Raw genomic sequence first — 20,441 nt, 5'->3', positions numbered from 1 at the left:
ATGGTCACAACATCTAAGGCAGAGAGGGGTTGATTTGCTAAAACTGAAGAGTGAAAAATCTGATTCAGCTCTGGATAGAAACCAATCTGCTTCCAGGTGTTATTGTCAAAGCTTACTTGAACAAGCTGAAGTTAGAAACTGATTGGCTACCATGCATAGCTGCACCAGATTTTGAACTCCCCAGTCTTAGTGAATCAACCCCATTATGTAGTAGCAACTTGCAACAATTTTGGTTTGGATGGATTAAGGGGATATTTGTTTCTAAGTGACCTTCCTCTCTAGTTCTATAATTTGGCTGGGGGTAATTTTTCTGTAGGTTACAGTGTAAGATGTATAGTTCTAAATGCATATCAACAAATTGGATAGGTTTTATTTAAAAAAAACAACCCAGCAGTCTTTTAGGTGACAGGAGGAAACTTACTTCTCTTGTGAAACAAAAGTTTGTGCACACAAAATTCAACCTTTCACAAAAAAGAGTTGTGAAAGGTTGAATTTGATGGACATGTGTCCTTTTTCAACATAATTGATTATGTAACTCTACAGATGCAAGTGGGTAATATAAAATGACCAATTCTGTGTGGTCCTCTTATGATTAGCAAACATTGTTATGCATTAGGGAAATTTGGAAACTTTATTACTAATAAATAATTTTGTATTATATTTATTATGCAGTAAGTACACAGCTCAAAATGTATAGTGAATATTTCTCAATTTAAAAATTCAATATACAGTATTAGAACTTTATAAATGTATCAAGACAGCAAGATCACGTTAAAAATTGCAAAACTGAATTCAGAACAATTAAGTGGTCCATTTAAGAAGAAGTATGGCCATACTTTTGCATTGGAAAAAAGAGACAAAAAACACACTACAGATTTATATAGGCCCAATATGGTAATTTAAAACAAGAACTGGAAAGCACTAAATAGTAATATAGTAATTCTGTTCTTGGATATATATTGCTATGCTGGTGATACTTGGACATTATTTTACTCACAAATGGCAGCTCTAACTGTTGACCTGTCACTTTAGAACCCATAAAGACCTGAAACTGTACAAGGTGAGGCTAATTTACTAAAGGATTTTAGAGTGTTCACAGATTAGAATGTGTGAAAATCCACTTTAACCATTTGCCATCTGGTAGATTTACCCCCCTTCATAACCATGCAACTATTTTTTTACACAAATAGAGCTTTCTTTTGGTGGTATTTGATTACCACTGAGTGTTTTATTTTTTGCGCTATAAACAAAGAAATACCGTAAAATTTGAAAAAGAAAACTTAATTTTTTTTAGCTATAAAACATATCCCATAAAAAATAAAAAAAAATGTCTTCATACATTTAGGCCAAAATGTATGTTTTTAGTAAAAAAAAATCCCCAAAAGTGTATATAGCACTACCCCCTTAGGAGTTGCTGAAGATTTGGGTCCCCTGCACAGCCAGGCAACATGCATTTCCCTCACACAAACTTGCATCCAGGAGACAGTAACCAGTCCTTGAGCTTTGTTTTTAAGTTTTTTTAGGGGAATTGAACTTGGATAGGGTATGGGATGTATGGGCTGCCCAAGGGTATAGCAACTGAGGACAACTTCCTGGAACTATGTACAAGTCACTTTACAGCAAAAGAATAAATCCTTCTTCTTGGAGAGCTAGCAAGCATCTCCTGTTGTATCACCCCAGACCCCAGATTCTCCTATTCTGGCTGTCTGAGGGAATCCCTGGACAGGGAATTCAGTGTCTGGTGCTTTAAATGTAAGACAGTCCTGGGTAGTAAGCTAATCCAGTTTCCCACTGAAGTGCTCCTTCCCTTTACTGGCACAGTGGGTGCAGGTTTACTTACTCAGTCCTCTGTCTGTGAGCAGATTGATTGCTGGCTGTTACCAGGATTTCTAGCTCAGCTGCTCCTTCCTTGCTGCAAAGGTGGTCCTCTCTCTGGCGGGGGGGGGGGGGGGGCGATGAGGGCTGAGCCTTCCTCCTTTCCAGCATCCCTGCCTGGAGGTGAGCCCTCTCCATTTGGGCTCCTTCCCAGGCTCCTGCTCTCCAGCCTCATTTCTCCATCTTCTACCCCACCTCATTTCTCCATCTTCTACTCTCTCCTCTCCTCCAGCTGAGCATGCTCAATCACTCTTAAGTGCTGTGCTAGCCCCAAGCTTAGCCTTCTGTTGGGGATTTGCCAGGATCCCCTGAGAGTGAAAACCAGCCACTCCTCACTCCCTCCCACTGCTTCTAGAACTTTCTCCAAAGCCCTAGTGCAGGGGGAAATCCCAGAGAGCTGATCTGCAGAACCTCTCAGCTCCTGACTGAAATTTGACCCCCTCTAACTATTACACCGAGGCTGCTACTCAGCCCTTCTAACTGAAAATTAGAACTATAACTCCTCCTAGCTAACTAGGAAGGTGGTAAATGTATATTAATTGGCTTGCATGAAAATTATAGCATCTACAAATGATGGTATATATACTGGATTTTTTTTATACTAGTAATGGAGGTAATCAGCTTATAGCAGGATTGTGATAAAACGGCAAGCATTCTGACACTAACTGACACTGAGTAATTGCCACTGACATGACCAGTGACACTAATATAGCGATCAGTGCTAAAAAAATGTACTGACACTGTACTAATGACACTGGGCAGGAAGGTGTTAACATCTGGGGATTTCAAAGGGTTAACTGTGCCTGACTATGTGTAATGGGTGACTGTGTGCTGTCTTACTAGGGGATGTGACAGTTTTTGTCTCCCTGCAAAGCAAGGGGAAAAACACAGATCTATGTCCTGTCGCTAGCTCCAACAATTGGTGGGTCCCAACCGTGAATCACTGGCCAGGACCTGCTGATCGGCATGTCAGGGAGCCAATGACAGCGCAGGTAGGCGGGTGCTCGCCCCCTATCAGGAAAAGCAAAATCACTAATATACATGATTCTGTACAGCAGGTACAGTCTGCCCACACTGTAGCAATAAAGCTACAGTACATAGTCGGCAACTGGTTAACTATCAAATCATGTGTAGATGAAATAAACAAACAGGAATGTTCTTTTCTCACAATTGGATAATTGAAGTGAAGTGGCTGTAATAAGATAATCAGTTCTGGACAACCAGTTGATCTCTTTCTTTGTCAGTTACTTTGTGGGCTTTTTCAGAATTGCTCTTGTATTCCTGTCTTTAGTGTTTTCTTTTTAATCATTTAATTTATTTCAGGTACTTATATAGCGCCGTCAATTTATGCAGCGCTTTACATTTATATTGTACATTCACATCAGTCCCTAACCCTCAAGAGGCGTACAGTCTAAAGTCCCAACTCACATTCATACATACACATACTAGGACCAATTTAGACAGGATCCAATTAACCTACCAGCATGTCTTTGGAGTGTGGGAGGAAACCACAGTACCTGGAGGAAACCCACACAGGCACAGGGAGAACATGCAAACTCCAGGCAGGTGGTGCCATGGGTTGGATTCAAACCAACAACCCAATACTGTCAGGTGGAAGTGCTAATCATTTAGCCACTGTGCTAGAGTGTAAATTGCCACATTCTGCTATAATCCTCCTTTTCCTACTTTGCATCATACAGCTCACTAGTTCACCTCTGGCAACTTCAACCTTTCTAGGATTGTTTTTCACTCATTCACCTTGGACACTGTTTATTTTTGGATTTCACATGGTTAGCCATGTGACTGATATTTTAGTTGTTTGGTATATATTTTTTTATTGTAGTCAAATATTTTGGGTGCCCTGGTCTGTTATCCCTGCTCTGCAGTCTTTCTGGTGACCCCCTGCCCTTTCCACAGCTCCTAGACAAGAATTTCCTCATGGTGCTTTCCCATCACATTTTCATTTTTTTTTTTCGCCAGAGAAGGATTGTATATACATTTTTTTATACATGTTGTGTGACTGGTGGGTAAGTTAATATCTTTTTGTTCTGCTCATCAACATGTCTATGAAAAGGGTTTTTTAAAAATATTTTCTCCGGTATATATCTCTTTATTATAGTATACTAATGACATGGTTTCCATGCAAATATCCCATCTAATTGTACTATTTCCTGAAGAAGTGAACTTTGTTTCATGAAACACGTTGAGTTGCAGAATATCAAATGATCATCTTTCTATATATATGTTATAACACAACTATTTGTTACTTTTGGATACATTCTATGTAATTTTAATATGATTTTAATCATGTGTGTGAATAAAAATTGGATTCTTTTTAGAATGTATTGATTTGTTTCTGGTGCAATTCTTTCAAGTCACTGGGCAATGTGTGTTTTTTTGAGAGTTCTCATATGTTTAGGGACTGAGCTACACCTACAGTTACATGGCCAAAAATATTGACACCCCTTCATTTCTGTCAGATAATGCACCACTTCACCAAGAAAATTGTTGCAATTACAAATGTTTAGGCATTCTCATGTTTATAAGCCAAATCTGACACATTCCATGCGAAAACCCAAAAATGGACTGGACAAAATTATTGGCACCTTCTCAAAATTGTAAGAAATAATTGCCTTCCACGTTTGTGATGCTCCTGTAATTTGTAATTGAAATCACCTGTATCAATTAACAGATCTTAATGTTCCTGTGTCCACTGTGTGCAACCTCAAGAGGTTTACAGTCCATAGAACTGTAGTTAATCTCCCTGGACATGGGGGAAAGATAACAACTTGATCAAAGATTGCAACAAAGGATTGTTCGAATGGTGGATAAAGAACCTTGATCAACTTCCAGACAAATTCAAGCTGACATTCACACAGGGTACAACTGTGTCAACTCGCACTATGTCACCATCTGAATGAAAAGGAACTTTATGGTAGGAAACCCAGGAGGACCCCGCTACTGACAAAGAAACATAAAAAAGACAGATTGGAGTTTGTCAAAACTTACCTGAGGAAACCAAAATCCTTTTGGGAGAATGTGCTGTGGACAGACGAAACAAAATTACAGCTTTTTGGTAAGGCCCATCATTCTACTGTTTTCAGAAAAGGCAATGAGGCCTTTAAAGAAAACAATACAGTACCTACAGTCAAACATGGTGGAGGTTCTCTGATGTTTTGCGGTTGCTTTGCTGCTTCAGGCACTGGATGTCTTAACCATGTGCATGGTATTATGAAATCTGAAGACTACCAAAGAATTTTGTGGTGCAATGTAGGGCCCAGTGTCAGAAAGTTGGGTCTCCATCAGATGTCATGGGTCTATGTGTTACTATTATAAACAAGGTCTGTTCAATATTCTACAATTAAGCAATTTGTTAGGCTTTTTACACAAGATGATAGAAGCCATAGAAAAGTGTAAATGGATTAAATGGTTTTCTTCTCATTACTGAAAAACTTTTACTCCAATATTCACTGATAGATGAATATAGATAGATAGTTAGTTTAGATAAATAGATAGTATAGATAGGTAAATCTCTACACTCCTTTTCACATATTTTAATCTACAGTATTTACAGGCTGTTGGAAAAAAAGCAGTGTTAACATACCTCAATAGCTCAAGCAGCAATTTACACACCGAACTGAATAACTAGCCACAGTGTCTGATTCCTTAGATGACTCAATGCAAATTTTCAGTCAGACAAATTGAACCCCAAACAGCCAGTATTTGGTTTATTGGCTCTTCAGCTAACACATAGTTATCTAGGAATAATGCTTTCTCATGCATAATTTCCCCCTCACTACTTGTTCTCTTACTTCTTGCTAAGAAGTGATAATAAATCTTGCAAATATAGTCACAGGCAGCAATAAAAACCCAGCAGAGAATCTGAACCCTTTCCACTCTGCTAAATAAACTTACCACACAGGAAGCAGGTTATTTAAAATGCCTCATATATGAATGGATGTCATTGAGGCATTTTCAGCAAGACAATGACCAAAGCTCTTTGACCTTGGTTCTCCTATAATCCATATTCAGCTGACAGTGGGCTAATTCTGGGTCTGACATCTCAGAGCCAGTCCAGGCTCTGTAGGGATCCTGACAATAATGTTTGGATCTGCCAAGTTGGAACACTGGACTGTGGAGGGGGTGGGAGTGGCTGGCTCAGGCTCCCAGGGCGAGCCTGAGCCAGTCGCTTCCACCCCATCCACAGTCCAGTGCTCCAGTGAGCGCTGGAGGGTCTGCACACAGAGCGGACCCCAGCACTGAGTGATTAGCGGTATTTGATGGTTCAGTTCTCGGTGTAGAGCTGTCAGGAGACAGATGCAGCATCCACCTAAGTGAGTAAATCCTGCACTTCTTTTTTAAAGACATCATTACCTTTTTAACCTATTTCATATCAAATAGGAATGTATTATGCATTTGTTATCCAAATATTTTTTTCCTAATTCACATTTTTGTCAGCTTTATTCAGATGACACTGTACATATTGTGGTGTCAATGATAAAATAAATGTTTACATGGCACCAGCAGCAGTAAGGCTGGATCTTCTCAGCCAAACCATATGTTATGATTTGGTAGTTAGAATTTCCAAATATTCATTTTGAATATCCCACTGTTTAACCACACCTATTTAATCCCTTGTATAAAATCTGTGTTTGCTCCATAATAGAATATGACAAAACATATTTTTTTTAACATTTCTGATGAACAGTGCATTGAATAGATTCAATATATTAATGCATCAAAAATTGACATAAAAATATATGTATAACATGAAAAATGTATAGTCAACATTTAATGTTATTTACAAAACCCCTGTTAACTATTGATTTTCTTTACAATGTTCTTACCTTAAGATATCAAAATCATAGCAGATATAATTGTGCAGAAAATTGAAAATAGTTGGATGTATGTACAGTTTCTCACCACTATTTACTGTCAGTGGAAATTCAAACTCTTCTGTTAGATATACAGTGAGGAACAGAAGTATTTGAACACCCTGCGATTTTGCAAGTTCTCCCACTTAGAAATCATGGAGGGGTCTGAAATTCACATTGTAGGTGCATTCCCACTCTGAGAGACAGAATTAAAAAAAAAAATCAGGAAATCGCATTGTATGATTTTTAAAGAATTTATTTGTCTTGCACTGCTGAACATAAGTATTTGAACACCTAAGAAACAGCAAGAATTCTGTCTCTCAAAGACCTGTTACTGTGCCTTTAAAAAGTTCAACTCTACTCCACTCATTAATCTAACTTAGTAGCACCTGTTTGAGCTCTTTAAAGACATCTGTCCACCCCAGACTCAGTCAGACGCCAACTACTACCATGGGCAAGACCAAAGAGCTGTCAAAAGACACCAGAGACAAAATTGTGGACCTTCACAAGGCTGGAAAGGGCTACGGGGCAATTGCCAAGCAGCTTGGTGAAAATAGATCAACTATTGGAGCAATTGTTAGAAAATGGAATAGGCTAAAGATGACTGTTAGTCTCCCTCGGACTGGGGCTCCATGCAAGATCTCACCTTGTGGAGTATCACTGATGATAAGAAAGGTGAGGAATCAGCCCAGAACTACAAGGGAGGAGCTGGCCAATGACATGAAGAGAGCTGGGACCACAGTTTCAAAGGTCACTGTCGGTAGAACACTACGCCGTCATAGTTTCAAATCATGCATTGCATGGAAGGTTCCCCTGCTCAAGTCATCACATGTCCAGGCCCGTCTGAAGTTTGCCAATGACCATCTGGATGATCCAGAGGAGGCATGGGAGAAAGTCATGTGGTCAGATGAGACCAAAGTAGAACTTTTTGGTCTAAACTTCACGCGTCGTGTTTGGAGGAAAAAGGATGAGTTGCATCCCAAGAACACCATCCCTACTGTGAATCATGGGGGTGGTAACATCATGCTTTAGGGGTGCTTTTCTGCAAAGGGGACAAGGCGACTGCACTGTATTAAGGAGTGGATGAATGGGGCCATTTATTGTGAGATTTTGTGCAACAACCTCCTTCCCTCAGTCAGAGCATTGAAGATGGGTCGTAGCTGGGTCTTCCAACAGGACAACGACCCGAAGCACACACCCAGGATAACCAAGGAGTGGCTCCGTAAGAAGCATATCAAGGTTCTGGAGTGGCCTAGCCAGTCTCCAGACCTAAATCCAATAAAACATCTTTGGAGGGAGCTGAAACTCCGTGTTGCTCAGCGACAGGCCCAAAACCTGACAGATCTAGAGGAGATCTGTGTGGAGGAGTGGGCCAAAATCCCTGTTGCAATGTGTGCAAACCTGGTCAAGAACTACAGGAAATGTTTGACCTCTGTAATTGCAAACAAAGGCTTCTGTACCAAATATTAACACTGATTTTCTCAGTTGTTCAAATACTTATGTTCAGCAGTGCAAGACAAATAAATTCTTTAAAAATCATACAATGTGATTTCCTGAATTTTTTTTTAAATTCTGTCTCTCAGAGTGGGAATGCACCTACAATGTGAATTTCAGATCCCTCCATGATTTCTAAGTGGGAGAACTTGCAAAATTGCAGGGTGTTCAAATTCTTCTATTCTTCACTGTATGTCATAGCAGGTCGAGCTGGGACAAGGGGTGGGCAGGAGGGACAACTGCCCCAGGCGCAGTGAAGCAAGGGGGCAAAGATTGGATGCAGGGTGGTACAAGTGGGGGCACATTTCTGAATCCTTGCCCTGGGCACTGGACGACCCTGTCTTTGTAATGATAGCAGGTACAACTTTTTGTGGCACTATTGGAAATAAAGTCAAAGCATCTCCCCCTCTTTCAAAACTGCCCACACTAGGAAGAGGTATATGGCTAAAAAGTAGTTACAAAAGTACATGAAGGTTTTTTTTATAGCACTTATCATGCTGCCTCCTTTCAGGTTTGCCTCTGCTCCAGTGGCCATCTGTTGCTTTAAGAAATTAATGTTATATGATTTCAGATCAGCATGCAGAGGTGCATTTTTGGCAAGAGAAAGCAAAGGCCTGCTTTAAGCAAGGTTTGTTGTTGAGAGTTATAGTTGGCAGAGAGGAAACTGATTACAGAATACTGAGGGAAGGTGTTGAGCCAGACCTGTTCATGGACTGTAAGGGAATTTAAAGGAGTCAGAATGGACTAAAGAAGCTGGGTTGTGGGGTTTTAGGGAAGGGTATTGAAGGGGAGCACAAGTGTGCCAAGAGAGCTGATGAAGTATTGAGAAAATTAAAAGGCAGAAAGTAGGGGAAGGCAATGTAAACATCGTGTGAGCTGATTAAGGAGGAAATAAAAAAGAGGTGGCAGAGAGGAGACAATCGCAAAAGGGAGAAAGAAATAGGAAACTGCTGAGAATCAGATTGATGAGAGGGATGATGGAGGCAGTGTGAGACATGATTATGCATAATTTGGACACCTCACTTCCACCCAGCTATCATAATCGTCCACCCTTACGTTATACCCCATCTCTCAGGATAGGCAGATCATCCCAGCAAAACAATACTTGCCCACAGGGGTGGACTGACAACTCATGGGGCCCCCGGGCAATAGGGGATCATGGGGCCCCTGTGTCCTTGCCCACACTCAAAGCACACCCAAAAAAGCAAATAAAAAGGTACCAGGGGCATTTCATGGGGCCCCCTACTGACCCTGGGCCCTCGGGCACTGCCCGAGTGCTCGAATGGTCAGTCCGCCCCTGCTTGCCCACCAACAGGACAGTAAATGGAAATGCTAAAGGGTGTATCCAGAGGGAGGAAACAAGCAGTGCAATACAACAGGGAACAATGATCAACTCTCCCCTGACCGTAAAAGTAAAAAAAATCATGGTGTATAGGCATATTAACATCAATCTTGCTGTGTTATTATAGATTCATCTCTCATATGTTCCTGAGGAAGCTAAATAGGATCTTTGAAATGTGTTGAAAGCTATCCCCATCGCATTGTGATAATTACCCATTATTGAACAAATACAACATATAGTTAAAAAATATGTATAATATCTTGCTGACCAGTAATGTAAAGAGTACATTAGGTATATGTGGTCTACATTTACATTCCTGCCATTGAAATAGTGTTTCTCTTGTTTTGAATAGGATTTGGTATGTGGTGTCTAGGTTGAAGACTGTCCCAGACATCATTAACCTGCAAGCCCAAACACTGAAACATAAAAGATATACCCAAAGACATAAAATTACCTGATCATCCATTTGTGTTATCCACCTCTTTTTCATAGGAGCTAAATGTGCTTTCTAGAGGAAAGAATAATGCAAACTCGATCCAGGTCCCCGTGCTTGCCTTATTACCGAATCCTGAGCCTGCCATTTATCTTGTCCAGAGCTTGAGAGATCCAAATGAATGAGTGTGTGAGCCACACACCAGCTGGTGATCCCATGTACAACCAAGAGTCAATGAGCAGTCTGTCCAGGCTACTCCCTCTAACAAGTCACTGCAATAGAGCATAGTATTTTCCTTGTGTGCTACTAACAAATTTGTTTCTTTTTGTGGTAGTATTGAAAGATACGGAAGGTGGGCGGATGCATTGCTGACCAACTTTATATGTCTTTCTGACCACTTTTACTCTTATTTTTTAAAAGGTTTTCGATCTTAAAAAGCCAATACTTTTTCATTTATAGTGGATGTATATTATTTTAACACAGCAATTTATCTTTTAGATGAAAGTATTATTTTAGAGAAGCTAGCATATCAAACAAATACACACTTTCATGCATGTACTGAGATAGTCTTCAATGGGCCATAATCAAATGAAGTAGTGCCAGTTCAAAACAGCTTTAATGAGTCACAAGACAGCAACTGTGCTTTGGACTGCAAGACAAATACAAATACAATAATGTAAATATATATAAATATGAAAATTGTAAGTAAAAAAAATTGAGTTCAATAGCCACTTCTATATATTGCCTAAAACAGCATACTATGAACAAATCTAAAAAAAAAGTTTTGTTAGTGATTAGTGATCCCATAACTTTGTGATTTACAGTTTTCATTTTTACATCTTTGTATTTGTGGCCCTAATGAAAGGAGAGAGTGTTTGGTACCCGGAACACATTGGCTGTATTGTTTTGGACTCCTTTATTATTTTGGTCTGGCACTCTTCTTATAGATTAAGCTCTGATTGACCTTCCTGGGTACTCATTGGAAGGTATGCATGTGAGCCACCTAACCAGAGCCAATGAGCTCTTCAAATTATTGTCTTCTTTCCGTTTATTTCTCTGTATCAGTATGTATTGAAGTTCCAGAGCTTCATGGAGGCATGCCCTTGAACAGTGTTTGTCAAGTTCACATACCAAAGGGCCAAAGGTTGAGCACAAATGCCCTTGAATCTATCATCTTCAATGGAACAGGTTTTAGTTAATTTTATACTGTATGCTTCTGACCCATCCTCCTATAACAGAAGTTTGTGCCTGTCTGCATTATATCTATACTCTCAAAAGCAATTTGTCAAAAAGAAAGAAAGGAGAAAAGGTCATGTAGCAATATATGTCGCTCTTAAAAAAAGAGAAAATGACAGACAAATGGACAGCCAAAGGTCCAGCCCTTTTAATCCTCAAACATCTCAAAGTATTTAATATGTCAAAGTAAATTATTACCCTCACAGTTTCAGTGTGAGCACTGAGAATATGGATTGTTTAACATAGCTTTATAATTTTAGAAGTAGCATTTTCCTTTAAAAAATGGTAGAAATATATTTCTTCTTTGTTACCTTGCATTAAGTTATTACAACAGTGAATATCAGTGTTTTCAACACTCTTTTCTGTGAACATTCGCCATACTTCAAAGTGAGCTTTATTTAATGAAGGTGAGGGACTGACATACAGGCTTATAGATGAAAGTATGGATTCCTATAATTTATTCCTTCTTTCCATGGTCAGGAGGTTACACTTTGTAAAGGATGGCTTGCATAGTTTCTCACTCATTTTCTCTTCACAATTATGTTGACTGCAAAATAGATCAAATAAGTGACATTTTTCTCAATAGCAAACAGGTGTATCCATTTTTTAAAAAACAAAAGACCTTATCTATTCAAAAATACATGTTGTAAATTGTTCAGTCTACAAAAACAATCAATTTTCCTTTAATCTACCACAGGACTGGAAACTATAATTGCACTTTATATTTTATACTCATATACTGTGTGTAGTAAATGCTCACCTATACAGAGAAAAGTTAGATTCAAGAGAGGCTGGAGTGGGCATTATAAACTTTAAAACAGTAACATAGTGTAAACTCAAAACTTGTAATTGAAGCTCAGATGAACTTTTAGTTTAAATCAGCTAAATTTATATTCCAGGTGCATCAAAGCAAAAGATGTGTGTCGTATTACTTAGCTACCCACCTTTGGACCCTAGTTTCGTGGTCCGCCCAGCACCCCCCTAATAAGTGGACAGAGATTGAATCTCTACAACTCAGTCCAGTACACCCTTGTTCTCTTCTATGGTCCACAACCAACATTGATTTCTCCTCTCATAAATGCTTCCTACTAGGACCCATGCAGTTTAAGCTGTCTATATGGAGGAGGTGTAAGGTTAGATTTGCCTTAGACTCCAACTGTTCCCCCTTGACCAACATTATTTTTAACCCAAGTCTCCCGGACAGTGTGGCCATGGGTCGAGTGCGCCCCTGGGCCGAGGCTAAACTATTTCAATTGCGACATTTGGTCACTCTGGTGACTCGCAAGTTTAAATCCTTCCCTGGCATACAAAAAACTGCTTGAATACCAGCTCATCAGTTTTTTGTTTATCTACAGTTATGCCACTGTTTGCCTCCAGAGCCTCCTCGCTGACTCTGGATAAACCTACCCTTTTTGAGCATAACTGTATCTAGGGCCCTAATTTCAACTAGGTATAAATTGCTTTTGGAATCCTGCCCTTTTTCACATGATACTCATCTTTATATGCGTAAATGGTCCTGTTTTATTCAATGCGATATTGGTCTGGATCAATGGAATAAGATCTGGGAGGCTGCTTCTAAGTCTTCTATGTGCGTAGCGTATAAAAAAAATACTTATAAGATGCTGATGCTCTGGTACAGAACTCCTGAGGTTCTACATTCTCGGAATCCAAGTGTTTCTTCTGCCTGCTGGTGTTGTGGGATGAAAATTGACCCTCTCTTCCACATTTTTTGGGATTGTCGTTTCATTGCACCCTTTTGGAGAGAGATCCTTACCCTACTACAGCTACTTTTGGTAATTCCCGTCCCTTTTGAGCCCGTTTATTTTTTGTTAGGTCTACCTTTTGCGGTTCTCTCTAAATGTGTACGGAAACTTTCAACCCACATCTTGACAGCAGCCAGAAGAACCATTCCAATGCATTGGCTCTCTTCTATCTTCCCCACACTACAGGAACTGATAAGGGTTGTAACTGAAATTAGAAAGATGGAATATCTAACTGCTTTACATGCTGCTACTGTCCCTGCGTTTGAGGCAATTTGGGATCCGTGGGACACTTTTAACATTGATTTGTCTGCTCCGCTTGCTTGTGATTGATTGTCATTTTGCCATACCACTGTTTTATTTTGACATTGTATGTACTTGTATACTTCTCATCGATGAGCTTGTTTCTTACCTTCATTTTTCTCTTTATTATACGTTGTGAATGTGTTGTAATGTGAATGAAAATCAATAAAAAGGTAATTACAAATAAAACAAAAGATGTGCAAAGTCTTACAATTCATTTTCTATAGAAAGACCATGCTGTAGAGAGACTTTTGCTCTTTGTGTGGAAGCGGTGATCTCTGTGCAGAGGACCAACACACCCCCTGCTTATTCAGAGATATAGCTCTCCAATCCGCCATTCAGCAGTGAATGTGAGCTTTGCTGTTTGCAAAACTATAGAACTGATTCAGCTGGGGGCATGTAGGACCTCAGCAGAGCGCCAAGTACTTCTTTGCATTACACTGCCAGAGAACAGACTTTTCTACCAAGGGGTGATTGCTATGCAATGAAAGAATTGTACATCTTTTGTTTTGATCTAACTGGAATATACACTGCTCAAAAAATTAAAGGAACACTTTGAAAACACATCAGATCTCAATAGGGAAAAATATCATGCTGGACATCTATATTGATATGGACTGGGTAATGTGTTAGGAACGTAAGGATGTCCCATCGTTTGATGGAAATGAAAATTATCAACCTACAGAAGACTGAATTCAAAGACACCCCGAAAATCAAAGTGAAAAAATTATGGAGCAGGCTAGTTCATTTTACTGAAATTGCATTGCAGCAACTCAAAATGGTACTCAGTAGATTGTATGGCCCCCACATGCTTGTATGCATGCCTGACAACATCAGGGCATGCTTCTAATGAAACGACGGATGTGTCCTGGGGTATTTCCTCCCAGGTCTGGACCAGGGCATCACTGAGCTCCTGGACAGTCTGAGGTGCAACCTGGCAGCTTCAGATGGACCAAACATGATATCCCAGAGGTGTACTATTGGATTTAAACAAACAAGTGTGGGGGCCATTCAATGGTATCAATTCCTTCATTTTCCAGGAACTGCCTGCATACTCTCGCCACATGAGGGCAGGCATTGTCGTGCACCAGGAGGAACCCAGGACCCACTGCACCATCGTAGGGTCTGACAATGGGTCTACGGATTTCATCCTGATACCTAATGGTAGTCAGGGTGTCATTGTCTAGCCTGTAGAGGTCTGTGTGTCCCTCCATAGATATGCCTCCACAGACTATCATTGACCCACCACCAAAACAGTCATGCTGAACGATGTTACAGGCAGCATAACATTCTCTATGGCTTCTCCAGACCCTTTCACATCTGTCACATGTGCCATGTGTCTGTGACATTCACACCAGTGGCCTGCTGGAGGTCATTTTGTAGGGCTCTGGCAGTGCTCATCCTGTTGCTCTTTGTACAATGGAGCAGATACTGGTCCTGTTGATGGGTTAAGGACCTTCTACGGCCCTGTCCAGCTCTCCTAGAGTAACTGCCTGTCTCCTGTAATCTCCTTCATGCTCTTGAGACTGTGCTGGGAGACACAGAAACCTTTTGGCAATGGCACGTATTGATGTGCCATCCAGGAGCAATTGGACTGACTGTGCAACCTCTGTAGGATTCAGATATTGCCTTATGCTATCAGTAGTGACACTGACCCGAGCCAAATTTAAAACAAGTAAAAAACAGTCAGAAAAGATGAGTAGGGAAATAAATGTCAGTGGCCTCCACCTCTAAAAACATTCCTGTTTTGAGGGTCATCTCATTGTTGCCCATCTAGTGCACCTGCTGTTGTTTTCATCAATACCAAAGCAGCTGAAACTTATTAACAACCCCCTCTGCTACTTAGCTGACCAGGTCAATATCCCAGGAATTTAACTGATTTGATGCTATACTCTGATTAAAAAGTGTTCCTTTCATTTTTTTGAGCGGTGTATTTAGCTGAATTAAACTGAAAATTCAATTGGGCTTTGAAGATGAACTCCAGGATAAGTCATGTATATTCTCAATCGAATCTGGGTGTGCTGTATAGGAGCTCATGTTGCTCTCTCTCCTAGTGCAGAGTAACTGGTCTGGTCTCTGCCCCCTCCTGGACTTTTCTGAAGTCAGCCTATAGTGGGTGGCCCTGCTGGGTCCCTGTCACATAACTCACTGAGGATCCCGAGAAGACTAGGGTGGCCTTTTGCACAATTCCCATCCAAGCACCCCTGATGGTGGAGACAGGGACTGCCAGGGCAGGGCAAGAGTACAGGTGTCAGGAAGTTAATTCAGATGAGCAGAAGGGAGGGTCAGTTCACAAGCCAAGGTTGGTTTCAGGCAGGTAGGTATAAAATCACAATCAGAAACCAGGTCAGAAACATGCAGGGGTCTGCATCATGCTGACATTGAGGTACAAAGTCAACAGGCAAAATATTAGTCAAAGGTTCAGCCTGGAGTCAGTAACATGGATCAGTACCAGACATAAAACAGGCAAGAGAAAACTGAAAAGCAGTGCCACATGTAGCAGGGTCAGTTTCAAGGGTTTCAGGCATAAAGAATACAAGGAACAGAACTGAAGACAATCCAGCAATGAGGTTAGGCATGTCTCAGGTTTTAATAGGCCACAGGCTCCAGGATCTCTTTGCATGCCTGTGCGTGCTCAGGGGTGCTGTAAGCGTGTGCGCATGCATTCTTGTCCTTGTTATATGTCTGTGCTCATGCCCCTGTGCATGCACACGAACATTTGCTGCAGGAAAAAGAGCACTTACTACACAAGGTTCCTGACAGTCCTGTCCACAGCTCTGCTCTCTTCACTTGCTATGTACAGCACCGTAATGACAAAAATTGGTAATAATTTGTAGATATTGAGGAATATATTTGAATGGATGTTTTTTTCTGACCAGAGATCAGTTTTAAGCACAAAACCATTTGGTGTCATGATTTAGCTTGCAGTATTCCTGACTGTAATTCTTACCTCCTTGCTGCAGTGTTTCTCTTAGACTTGTGATTCCATTCACATGTGTTGTTTGGCTTCTGTGCTCACCTATGGGTGTCACTTGCTATTCTGTGGGTTTATATTTCTTTCCCTTCCATCACTTCCTAGTCCACCTCCCAGTTTGCTTCCCATATAAGTTATGTTCAGTGCAGTCCACATTGCCTGAATAACTTCACAGTTCTCTGAGCTCCTGTTTGCCTACTATTATGAGTATTCAATGTCTGACTTCCCCTCTACCAACCCTGGCTTAGTCTACCATTTGTGCTTGCCTGCCTCCTGCCCTAAGCTCGGCTTGTTTCCTGGATTTCCTGCTGTCTCCTGTACTCTGCACGCACTATTGGTCTTTGCATCCTCAGCCGGGCATACCTGGAAACTGCTACCTGGTTCTAGTTTTCTGCAAGTCTGTCCCCATTATCAGGAACCGTGGTGAAGCAGGCTACAGCTTAGATGCCGCACCCTGGGGAACCCCAAGTTGGGGATCTGCATGGGCTCACTATCACAGACTCCTGACATTTGGTCCTTTTCACCCAGTACAGTTTGTATTGTTGTTAAACAAGCTTGATTGCGATTTGTTCACAAAACTTGCCCATTCTGCCACACAATAATTTGATATCTTCCCCTCTAAAAGCTTATCAGCTTGTATTTATACATTTCAGATATAATAAACATTTTTGCGGTAAATAAGGTAAATGAAGGCATCCTGGCAGGTATTCATTTTTTAAAGATTGCTCAAAATTTCTTCCATGGTAGCCAAACTCTACCAAAAACAACTCTAATTCCAACTAATGCATGTTTCGCCACAATCCTATATGGCAAATCAATAATACCATGCATTTCAATTACCCTCTTACTGCAGAGTACCAACTAATCCTATTACTTCAGTAAAAATCCATTGCAATATGGGCAAGTCAATTAAGGGGGCAGGAGTAAGGTTATGAAGCAACAAATAAATAAATGAAAGCAGAACTGAATAAATGGGAGATTGTACATTTAAGTACGACAACAGAAAATAAAATCCCATAGTAGTACATGCTTTCCTAATTTGAACCAAACATGGAGTAGATCAGAGGTGACCAGGGGTTGACTTCCTATGCCAGATCAAAGGAGCAATTTCATGAAAGTGATACACACACAAATATGTGCACCAAAGCATTAGCAGTGTCAAGGGACACTCAGAACACTTTTATGCTACATTCAGTGTCACACTCAATTCAGTCACTGGGGAAGATCACAGTTTTATGTTTTGCCATTTTCTGATCAAAAAGTTAGAATTTAAACAATGCATCACCTCAACCATTATGACATAGAGAGCCCATCAACAAGGACAAAATAGTGTGGTCTGAAACGTTTCAACCAAACCATTCAGAATTTTAGTTGTTGAGGATTATTAAAGAACATGAAACTGAAACTGTCTCCCTTATTTATAGCTATAATATATATATATATATATATATATATATATATAGTGACAGTATGAACAGCGAGGTGATAGATGGACGCTATGGGGTTTATTTACTAACGCTGGAGAGTCCAAAATCAGATTCACTTCTGCATAGAAACCAATCAGCTTCCAGGTTTCATTGCCAAAGCTTCATTGAACAAGCTGAGGTTAGAAGCTGATTGGTTTCTATGCAGAAGGGAGTCTGATTTTGGACTCTCCAGCTTTAGTAAATAAACCCCTATGTGTCACTTCGCATGCAATCATACTTTGAAGTGTAAGGTGGAATCCACTCCGGGTTTTCGGGGCCACAATTGCAGAGGTGGTTCCGGAACGGTTGTTGTGCTCCGCTGATGACCACCAACAGTTGGTATAATTAAAGCAGGGCTGGAGCAAGGAGCTGCTTGTGGCCTGGGACTCAGACAGCCATTCCTGAGAGAGCTGTGCATGAAAGTGATTGTTATACAAACAAGAGAAAAGGTTTGCCTATGGTTTTGTTTTGGTTGGTGACAGGGAGAAGCCCTTCACCAGTGAAGTTCTATGTTTAGTTAGTGCCTGGATGGCAAGGGTTTATTTTGCTGTTTTTTTTGTTTTGATATTTTGCAAACCTTTTAAATAAAACTGACAACCAGTCAGATTTTGAAGAAAGCCTGCTGTGCGGTCTACCTTTTTCCCAGGGAAGGAGATCCCCCACCTGAGCTACCCCCACATATGGTGGAATTTGGCAGGCAACTTCCTGAGCAAGTGGGAAGATAGAGGAAGTAATAAGAGCCTTGCTGCAGGCCAATGCAGCACAATGGGAGGCGAATTGCCAGTTTTCGGAGGCCCAACAAGCACAACAGGAAGTGAATTGCTGGTTTTCGGAAGCCCAACAAGTGCAACAGGAAGTGATTTGCCAGTTTGCGGAAGCCCAACAAGCAGATCGAGAGCTCCTTAAGCAGGTGGCTCAACACCTATTGGAATTAAAGAAGGAGTCTGCAGATCCGCTACCAGTGGAACAGAAAATGGCGCGGGCCAGCTCTTTTTTGCGAAAATTGATGCCTGCAGATGATGTGGAAGCCTACTTCACAACTTTTGAAAGAGTTGCTGTTCAGGAAGGATGGCAAAAAGAACAATGCTTGTACCATTTTTGACAGGTGAACCCCAAAAAGCCTATTATGACCTGGAACCAGATGCTGCCCAGGATTATGGGAAGCTGTAGGCTGAGGTCCTTGCACACCTGGGGGTCACCATTGCAGTCCAGGCTCAACGCATGCATCAGTGGCATTATAATACTGACAAGCCACCCCGCTCCCAGATGTTTGACTTGATCCATCTCACCAGGAAGTGGTTCCAGCCAGAGGTATTGTCAGCCCCTCAGGTTGTGGAGCGTGTGGTCATGGACCGGTATCTAAGTGCACTCCCTGCCACTTTGAGGAAGTGGGTCGGCCATAAAGACCCTAAGTCGGCAAACGAGCTGGTGGACCTGGTGGAGAGATATACAGTCGCTGCAGACTTGTTGCACTCATCTGGGCCATATCCCAAAGTCGCTAGGGCTGGAAAACTACCCGGAGGATCCGGTAAGACTGTTTCAGGGGTCAAAGGCTCAGGGAAAAATAACAAGACTATTGTTTCAGATAATGAGACTGTAGGCTCAGGACCTAGAGACTGGCCTTTTAGAGGTCTAGGTGCAGAACATATAAAGTGTTATCATTGTCATGTGTTAGGTCATATGGCTGCAAACTGTTCCTTAAATGATGAACCTATGCAATGTGAAAATGCTTATTTAGGGAAACGCATGTCTCTTTTTGCACAGGTGGTATGTACTGCAGCATGTCAGAAACGCATGGGAAAGCAAATCTGTGTGTGATTGCAATTGATGAAAAACCAGTAACTGCTCTGCTAGACTCGGGTAGTGTTGTGACCTCAGTCAAAAGTGATTTGGTAAACCCTGCAAGGTTACACCCTAGCACTATTGGGGTTATTTTTATTCATGGTGATACACGTAATTACCAGACTGCTATGGTTGAGATTGATACTCCCTGGGGCCCTGTGACACATTCAGTGGGAGTGGTGCCTTCTCTGCTTCATGAAGCTATAGTGGGGAGAGATTTTCCCCATTTCTGGAGGTTATGGGACAAGGAGAGGAGTCAGGAACACCGAGCTCCCCCTCCTGGGGAAACACCTGAACTCAATCCTGACCCCTTTGACTGCAAAATGGAAGTGGAAACTGTTGGTATGTCCGAGGAAGGCGTAGATCTTTTCCCTTTTTCCGTAATGGCTGGGGAGCAGGAGGTGTTGGATCCCAACCCACACATTGAGGATACTGAACAAGAGATTATCTCTGGCTCTAATGAGAGTGGACAGAATGAGGTGCCTGACCTAGAGGTCAGAAAGGAGGATTTTTGTACGGAACAGCTGAAAGATTCCACGCTTCATAGAGCCCGAGAAAACATTAAAATGATTGATGGGGAACCAGTTGAAAATGATGTAGGGGTGTCTTTTCCCTACATGGCTCTTAAAAATAACTTGCTGTTTTAAGTGGTAAAGCAAGGGGAGGAGGTGGTAGAACAGTTAGTGGTCCCCAAACCCTTTCGCTGGATGGTACTAGATTTAGCCCATGGGCATGTAATGGGTGGACACTTGGGTGTAGAGAAAACTAAGGAGAGACTAACCAAGAGATTCTTTTGGCCAGGCTTACATGCAGATGTCAAAGTGTATTGTGAGTCGTGCCCA

Source organism: Staurois parvus, unplaced genomic scaffold (genome assembly GCF_062004578.1).
Source record: "Staurois parvus isolate SC_StPar_1 unplaced genomic scaffold, SC_StPar_1.0 ptg000618l, whole genome shotgun sequence".
Lineage (NCBI taxonomy): Eukaryota > Metazoa > Chordata > Amphibia > Anura > Ranidae > Staurois > Staurois parvus.
This window is presented reverse-complemented; position numbering follows the sequence as displayed.